This window comes from Hevea brasiliensis, chromosome 18, assembly GCF_030052815.1.
Source record: "Hevea brasiliensis isolate MT/VB/25A 57/8 chromosome 18, ASM3005281v1, whole genome shotgun sequence".
NCBI classification, from domain to species: domain Eukaryota; kingdom Viridiplantae; phylum Streptophyta; class Magnoliopsida; order Malpighiales; family Euphorbiaceae; genus Hevea; species Hevea brasiliensis.
In genome coordinates this window covers 48,635,505-48,644,764 of record NC_079510.1, presented here as the reverse complement: position 1 = coordinate 48,644,764, position 9,260 = coordinate 48,635,505, and the positions used below count along the sequence as shown (strand labels likewise).

The window sequence follows — 9,260 nt, the reverse complement described above, 5'->3', positions numbered from 1 at the left end:
CACTGTAGCTGAAATTTATCAAATATAAAATGATTGCAAGAAAAGCTTTTCTTTTCTTTAAGTGCAAGGACAGAGCTAGATGGTGGTGACAAAAGTAGGTTTGGTGCTGGTTGTTAGCTAGTTTAAGTGTTGGAGAAGGGAGGAAACCAATGATAATGAAAAGGAAAGAATTGCTTTATTAACTAATGCACTATGACATTATGATGCAAGTTAAAGGCAAGAAATATGCAAATATCCTAAAAAAGACAAAGTTGTAACCTAAAACTAGTCATTAGATCTTTTGGAATTGTCATTTCAACCGACTTTTTTTTCCTAAAGAAAAACATTTTACATGGTATTAAAGGAAGTTTGGAAAGTTGTTTGGATGTTTTAGAGTTATAATTAATAAAACATGTTAAGTTTAATTTTAATTCAATTTTAATGAAATCTCACTAATATATTAATATATTTAAGATGGTATGTTTTTTTCTTAATATTAACTAAAATAATAATGTCAAACAAACTCTTTATGATTGTCACTTTTATTTTTTTAAATGGTTCTCAGCTTCTTAGGGCTAATCTCATTTAGAATTATTTTTGTGAATATACGAGCATTCTTGTTTAAATTTGGATTAAGACATGATTGTATGGTACAATCTATTTATATCTTAATTTATGTTCAACAAGACCTAAACAAGAAAATTCATGTTATGCAATTGTGCAAGGTCTAAAAGAGAGGAAAGATAACTATATTGCACACATATTAGGGCAAGCAAATCCATAATAGTTTCGGTAATAATGTGAGTGTCAATCTCATCATTCAAGAATTTAAGGATTCTTCTTTTTTTTTTTTTTTACAAATTTTTGAAATGTCAAAAGAAAAACAAGCAGCCTCGCAAACATTATGCAAGAGTAGAGCCTTTGGGCTTCAACATCGGTTGTAGACGTGTGTGTGTGGGTTTATAGGCATGTGTCAAGGCTCCTCTCAGTCAGCAATTACTTGGGTGTGAGTATTGATACAGTAACTCCTATACTCCCGTGTGTGTGTGTGTTTCACTTTATTATAAAAAAAAAATGAAAGGCCTTGTTACCGTCTGTGGGTGGACCGGTATGGCCTGGTTGAGGTCCCATGTGGGGCGTGCCCAGGATAGAGTCGGCTGAAATTTACAAATTACTACTTAAACTTTCTAACCCCTTGTCACACCTCATTGTGTTCCTAATGCTCTTTAAGGGGGAGTAACTAGTTAGCAAATGCTGGGCCCAACAGTCACCGGTTGGTGAGTCCCTATTTATTCACTCCTTGTAGGTTTCCCCCCTGCCTGCAAGTAATGTGAGGAATCCCTATTTCATTGTATTGATTTCGCTCTTCGAATGAAAGAAGTAGCCCGTTCTTGATATATCTCGTGCCTCGTTGTTTATGAAGCTTTAGATGCTTGTGCGTATATATTATTGCCCTTTGCTTGATGTGTCATCAGGCTTGTGATGCTTGCTTATATGAGATATGTGGAGAAGTTTCCCGTAATTGGCTTGCTAAAGCCCCATTCTAATGAAATACCCTTTTGATGTGCAAATTATTATGAGAATCTCCTGGCTGACTTGTCTTGAAAGAGTTCAAGACAAGTGCCACATAGTCCCAAGTGAGTACTAAAACTTGGGCCCCTGACAGTTGGTAAAACCTGTCGCACAGTACCAACACAATTGCCTGGGTGTGAGTGTTGGTACAGTAACTCCTATACTCCCGTGTGTGTGTGTGTTTTACTTTACTGTAAAAAAAAAAAAATTATGCAAGAGGAACCCTAGAATCCTTAGTGGGGGAATGGGATCCTAAACATTGGGAATTGGGATTTGGGAATGGACGCATTTGAAGTTTTTAAAGGAGCGGAAGCATGAAAATTGTTGCATTGGAGCATTGAATTTAAAAATTTTCTTCTATGGTTTCGTGCATCATGCCACATCTCTTATGTGCCTAATTAATTTCAATACTCAATTGCATATTAAAACACTTTTAATATGCATTAGGATCTATGTTTGCCATTCAAGATTGATGCATACATTTTGCATAGTCATTTAGGTCTAATTTTATAACCCTTTTTATTTGATTATTAGTCATTTTTAGCTAATTTCATTAGTTAATTAGTTAGTTTTTCATAGTTGTCAATTTTGCATTAATTTGTAATTTTTACTTTGTTTTGTAGGAAAAATGGTGTTTTTGAAGGACTAAAGAGAATTTTGCCATTGAGGAGTGTCTTCTACAGCAAAAAGATGTCAAAAATAAGTTTTCAAGCTGAAATATGCATTGACCAAACTGTGCATAACTTGCCGCATAAGCTATGCAGATCTGCATAAGGAGAAAGATCATCGTTTCGAACCAATTAAATGTGCATAAAGAGATCGCATAGCTTATGCACATTCTCGCCTCCCTTATGCACATTCACGAAATTGTGCATAACCTATGCACTAAGTCATGCAACCGCATAAGTGACCCAAATTCAGCTGAAATCAGATAAGGGACTGCATAACTTATGCACCCACTTATGCATCCTTGAAGAGTTCATTAATGAGTCAAGGAGATTCTCTCAAATAATTCCTCCTAGAACATACTATTTTAGGGCTCCATGTCAGAAAAATGCTATATATAGTCTCATTTTCCCATTTTAGAGGGAGACAAGGAGCAAAGAAGAAGAGGAGGAGGCTGAGCAGAATTTGAGGAGTCATTTTCACCTTCCACACCATTTTCAACCAAGATTTGCAGATTTCTTTCTTTCTTTACACTTTTCTACATTTCTAGTGTTTAATTTCTTACTTCTTAGCTTAGATCAAAGCTTTATTTCCATTTAAACTCATCATATCTTGTAAGCATTATGGATAGTGAGTAGTTTACTTTTGATTCTGGAGTAAGGGTTGTAATATTTGAGATATTTTGTGGATTTTGATTGGGTAATCCATATTTTGTGGTCTTAATGAGTTTTATTCATTTCTTGTATGCTTAATGACATGCTTAATGAAGGATCCCATTGAGTAATGTTCTTAATCCATGGTTGAAGCACCGAAAGGAGAAGGCCTTGTGATAGATAATCATGAAATTGACTTAATTAACTTAGACCTAGAAATAGGCTAAGGATTAAGAGGATTCAGATTAATTAAAGAACTTAATGGGTCTTAATTAATTCTAACTCCACGAAAGTAGGATTAGTTTGATTAAGGCACTCTTTGTCTCACTCGAAAGGGAATTCAAAGGATTTAAGAATTAATCTCCTTAAAACCCATAAGTTTCATAAAATTGGATAACCGATTTAAATCCCAAAATAGCTCGAATATGAAATCCCGAACTTCGGAATCACCTTTTTACCATTGTTAATTTCTAATCGAATTTAATCATTTGCCATTTTAAATATTGCCATATTTGAACTTGCTTATTTCTATTTGATGCAACTTTAGTTTAATTAATACATTGTTGAATAGAATATTAATTTTGCACATTTAGATTTCATACTCCATTACCCATTAATTCATTATTTTAATTTCATAAATACTTCAATTTAGTCAACTTTTATATCGAAAATTCAATCATTAACACAACTCCTCGTGGGATCGATATTTTTCTATACTACTTGTATGACCCGTGCACTTGCGGTTGGGACGCATCAAGTTTTTGGCGCCGTTGCCGGGGAGTTGTTTGTTTAAGATTGAATTCTTGATCATTTTAGTTGTTTTTAGTTTTATTTTTGTTATCTTTTCATTTTGTGTTTGTTTTTTTTTTTTTTTTTTTTTTTAAGGTACATTTAATCTTTTATGAGAAGAGCTAGAAGCTCAAGTGACACATCCTTATTGTTCAATCCCGAAATAGAGAAATTTTGTAAGGGCAACAAGAAAGAAACCAGAAAAAGAAAAGAAGCATTGAGAGAAACCGAAATTGAAGGAGACATGGCTGATGAAAGAATTAGAATTGGTGTTGGTAATGCTGGAAATGGTCAAAACAATGAAAATGAAGCCCAAGGAGAAGAAGTTGTTAATGCAAACGTGCCTAGGGGAAGTATGATGGATCATGCTTTTCCTCGTTTTGATGACTTGAGAGAGAGCATAGCAAGACCAAGGATTGATGCAAATAGTTACAAGATGGATTTTGGAGTTCTTCAAATGATTCAAAATTCTCAATTTGGAGGACACCCTTCTGAAAATCCACACACACATCTAAAGAAGTTTGCTATGATCTGTGACATGCAAAAACAACCTGGAGTATCTGATGATGCAGCAAGATTGAAGCTATTCCCATTCTCTTTGAAAGATAGAGCATTGGATTGGCTTGATTCTTTACCTCATAACTCCATCACAAATTGGGAGCAACCATCGATGCATTTCTTGCACAATATTTTCCACCTGGAAAAACTCAAGAGTTGAGGAATCAAATGACAGCTTTCAGACCAAGAGAAGATGAAACTCTTTATGAGTCATGGATGAGATGGAAGGAATTAGAGAGATTATGCCCACATCATGCCATTCCGAAATGGATGATAAATCAAAATTTTTACACCAATGTCACTCCTGCAATCAGAGGAATTATTGATGCTCAAACAGGAGGAGAATTCATTATTAAGCATGAAGATGAAGCTTATGAGCTATTGGAGAAAATTGCAAAGAATACTCATCTTTGGAGTAGTCCAAGAGGACCAGCTCCAACTCAGAAAAGGCAAGCTGCTGGAATATATGATCTTGATCCATTCAACATGATTAATGCAAAGTTTGATGCACTTACAAATGTCCTTGCTAAGAAGATGGAAGATTTGAGTATGTTGGTTAGTTCATCAACATCAGCTGGAAGTTCACAACAAGTGGCTTATGCAGAGGAAACAACCAGCTGTGGAGTAGATTATGGAGAACAAGCAAAGATATGTTGGTAATTATGGAAACAAGCAAATGGGGAATCCTTATTCTCAAACTTACAATCCAAATTGGAGGAATCATCCCAACTTTTCATGGGGAAATCAGCAAAGTCAAGTTCCAAATCAGAATTTTCAACCACAACAGCAGAGTCAAGTTCCATATCAGCAAAATAGGCAACCATTGCCTAATTTTCAGCAGAAAAATATGAACCCTCCACCAAAACAGCAAGAACGAAATTCCACCACTGAAGCTTTATTGCAACAGATACTTGCTAACCAAAATAAGCATGATGAGGAGATGAGAGAGGTGAAGGCAAGGCTGGAACAGATGCAAACACACAACAGAATGCTGGAAAATCAGATTGCACAACAAGCATCTTCCTCAAGTGCCAAATCTTTTGGAAAGCTTCCAAGTCAACCAGAAAATCCAAGAGAGCAGTGTCAAGCTATTACTTTAAGAAGTGGTAAAGTTATAAATGATGAGAAGAGTGAAAATAGTGAGAAGAGAGAAAATGAAAGAGGAACTGATGGGAGTGAAAAACAAGAGAGTGCAGAAAAATGTAAAGAGGAATTTGAAGAAAAGGAAGAGAAATATATACCTCCTGAGCCCTACAAACCACAACTTCCCTTTCCACAAAGATTTCACAAAGCCAAGCTTGATAGGCAATTTGGGAAGTTCTTAGAGGTTTTGAAGAAACTTTACATAAATGTGCCTTTTGTTGATGCTCTTTCACAAATGCCCTCTTATGCAAAATTCTTGAAAGAAATTCTCTCAAACAAGAGAAAACTTGAAGATGATGAAACTGTAGCTTTGACAGAAGAATGTAGTGCTATCCTCCAAAGGAAACTTCCTCCAAAGCTTAAGGATCCAGGGAGTTTTTCAATTCCATGCCACATCGGAGAATCATGTTCTACAAAAGCCTTATGTGATTTAGGGGCTAGTGTTAGCCTTATGCCCCTTTCCATCTATGAGAAGCTCAACATGGGAGATCTAAAGCCAACCCACATTTCTCTTCAGTTAGCCGACAGAACAATCAAGTATCCTGAAGGGATTTTGGAGAATGTGCCCCTGAAGGTTGGAAAGTTCTATATACCTGTTGACTTTGTCATCTTGGACATGGAGGAAGATTCTAATATTCCAATTATCTTGGGGAGACCCTTCCTAGCTACAGCAGGAGCATTGATTGATGTTAAAGGAGAAAAGCTGACTCTTAGAGTTGGTGAAGAGCAATTGGTTTTCAATATTAATAACACTATGAAAAAGCATCATTCTGAAGCTGATACTTGCTTGAGAGTTGATATTATTGAGTACCTTAGAAGCTGATAAGTTATTAAGAGTGTTGAGAAAATTTAGGAAAGTTTTGGGATACACCATAGATGACATTAAGGGAATAAGCCCACACTTTTGCATGCATAGAATCATTTTGGAAGAAAATTGTAAACCATCTATTGAACATCAGAGGAGGTTGAACCCAAATATGAAAGAAGTTGTTAAAAAGGAAATTTTGAAGTTGCTTGATGCAGGGATCATTTACCCCATCTCAGATAGTACTTGGGTGAGCCCAGTACATGTTGTTCCAAAAAAGGGTGGAATGACAGTTGTAAAAAATGAAAATAATGAATTAATTCCCACCAGAACAGTGACTAGTTGGCGAATGTGCATAGATTACAGAAAATTAAATGTTGCCACTAGAAAAGATCATTTTCCACTTCCCTTCATTGATCAGATGTTGGAAAGACTAGCTAGGCATTCTTACTTTTGCTATTTAGATGGATATTCAGGTTTTTTTCAAATCCCTATCCATCCAAATGATCAAGAGAAAACCACTTTTACTTGTCCATATGGAACCTTTGCTTATAGAAGGATGCCATTTGGGTTGTGTAATGCACCAGCCACTTTTCAGAGGTGCATGATGGCAATCTTCTCAGATTTCATTGAAGACATAATGGAGGTTTTTATGGACGATTTTTCTGTTTATGGATCTTCATTTGATATATGCTTGGCTAACCTTTCTAAAATTTTGCATGATGTGCGAATCGACCTTGTGTTAAACTGTGAAAAGTGTCATTTTATGGTCCAGGAAGGGATAGTGCTTGGACATTTGGTGTCTAATAGAGGAATAGAGGTTGATAAAGCCAAAGTTGAAGTGATAGAGAAGATGGCTCCTCCTACCAATGTCAAGGGAATTCGAAGTTTCCTAGGACACGCCGGGTTCTACAGACGCTTTATCAAGGATTTTTCTAAAATAGCTAAACCTTTGTCTAATTTGCTAAGTAATGACACACCATTTGTATTTGACCAAGAGTGTTTGGATGCCTTTTGTAGGTTGAAGCAAGCTTTATCATCGCACCAATCATGCAACCACCGATTGGAGCCTACCTTTGAAATTATGTGTGATGCTAGCAACTATGCAATTGGGGCTGTTCTTGGTCAAAGAAAGGACAAAAGGCTTATGCTATTTATTATGCTAGTAGTACTCTGGATGAGGCTCAAACAAATTATGCAACAACTGAAAAGGAATTTTTGGCAATTGTCTTTGCAAACGAAAAGTTCAGACCTTACATTATTGACTCAAAGGTGGTTATATTTTCAGATCATGCAGCCATCAGGTATTTACTCCGTAAAATGGAGGCTAAACCTAGGCTCATTAGGTGGATTCGATGCTACAAGAATTTGATTTGGAGATTAGAGATAAGAAAGGAGCCGAAAATGTAGTTGCCGACAATCTTAGTAGGTTGAAATTGATGGTGAAGAATTGGATGAAATCCTATTGATGAGTTTTTCTTGGATGAACAACTTTTCTCTCTTGTTGCTAAACTACCTTGGTATGCAGACTTTGTGAATTATCTATCTTGTGGAGTTTTACCTCTAGGTATGACATGGCAACAAAAGAAAAGTTTTTGCATGAGGTGAAGTTTTATAGATGGGATGATCCTTTACTCTTTAGGAGATGTTGTGATGGTTTAATTAGAAGATGTATTCCTGAAGAGGAGGTACAGAGTATTTTGCATCATTGCCATGCTTCTGATTATGGAGGTCATTTTGGCATCTCTAAGACAACTAGTAAAATTTTGCAAGCTGGTTTCTTTTGGCCAAATCTTTTAAGGATGTGAGGAAATTTGTGTTGGATTGTGATAAATGTCAAAGGAGTGGAAATTTGTCAAAAGAGATCAAATGCCCTAAATAATATTCTTGAAGTGGAATTATTTGATGTTTGGGGAATAGATTTTATGGGGCCATTCCTCCTTCATATGGTAATAGATACATCTTAGTTGGGGTTGACTATGTGTCAAAGTGGGTGGAAGCTATTGCAACTCCAACTAATGATGCTAGAGTGGTAGTGAAATTTTGAAGAAATTTGTCTTGAGCAGATTTGGAGCTCCTAGGGCTATAATTAGTGATGGGGGTTCCCATTTTTGTAATAAGCAATTTGAGAGCTTAATGAGGAAGTATGGTGTAGTGCACAAGATAGCTACCCCATACCATCCTCAAACTTCAGGACAAGTTGAAATTTCTAACAGAGAGCTCAAGCATATTTTGGAAAACAATGAACAATTCTAGGAAAGATTGGTCTATCAAACTAGATGATGCTTTATGGGCATATAGGACTGCCTACAAAACCCCTATAGGAACTACTCCCTTTGGGTTGGTGTATGGTAAGTCTTGTCATTTACCTGTGGAGCTAGAACATAGAGCATATTGGGCCATTCAAACCTTGAATTTTGATCTTAAGCAAGTGGTGAAAAAGGTTGTTACAACTTAATGAGCTTGAGGAATTGAGGATGGATGCTTATGAAAGTGCCCGTATTTACAAAGAAAGAACTAAAGTTTGGCATGATAAGCATCCGAGGAAAAAGGAATTCAAAGAAGGTGATTTAGTTTTGTTGTTCAACTCAAGATTGAAATTGTTCCTGGAAAACTTAAGTCAAGGTGGACTGGTCCATATAGAGTTTCTAAGGTTTTCCTTATGGAGCAATAGAAATTTGGAGTGAAAACTGGGAATTTTAAGGTCAATGGGCATAGATTGAAACATTACATAACGGAGACCCAATACTAGGAGCAAGTCGTTACAAGCTCTCCAATCCTCACCTCTTTTCAGAAAATTCATGAAGAGTCCAGCTAAGGACTATAATTAGCCCTCTTGGGAGGCATCCCAAGTCCTTTTATTTTGCTTTTGTTGATTTACTTTCATTTTCATTAATTTTGTTTTTATCTTAAATCTCCCAAATTCAATTTTTGACATTGTTAAATTTTGTCTCTTGTAGATGTAATTCAATGAAGAAAGGTCAGAACTGTTGGGAAAGTAATTCTTAACTTGAAAAATTTTGTCCTTCAAAAGAACTGATAAGTTTTTGCTGCATAACCTGTGCAGGAGCTGCAATCTGGTTAATGCAGAGGAA

General features: G+C 36.0%; 1 non-coding gene across 1 annotated transcript; it reads right to left on the bottom strand.

Annotated features, from left to right (window-relative positions):
- Positions 1–4,369: 4,369 nt before the first annotated feature.
- On the bottom strand, positions 4,370–4,477 carry LOC131176148 (small nucleolar RNA R71). The gene has a single exon (XR_009146273.1). It is a non-coding gene; the product is annotated as a small nucleolar RNA R71 (small nucleolar RNA).
- Between the last annotated feature and the right edge of the window lie 4,783 nt (positions 4,478–9,260).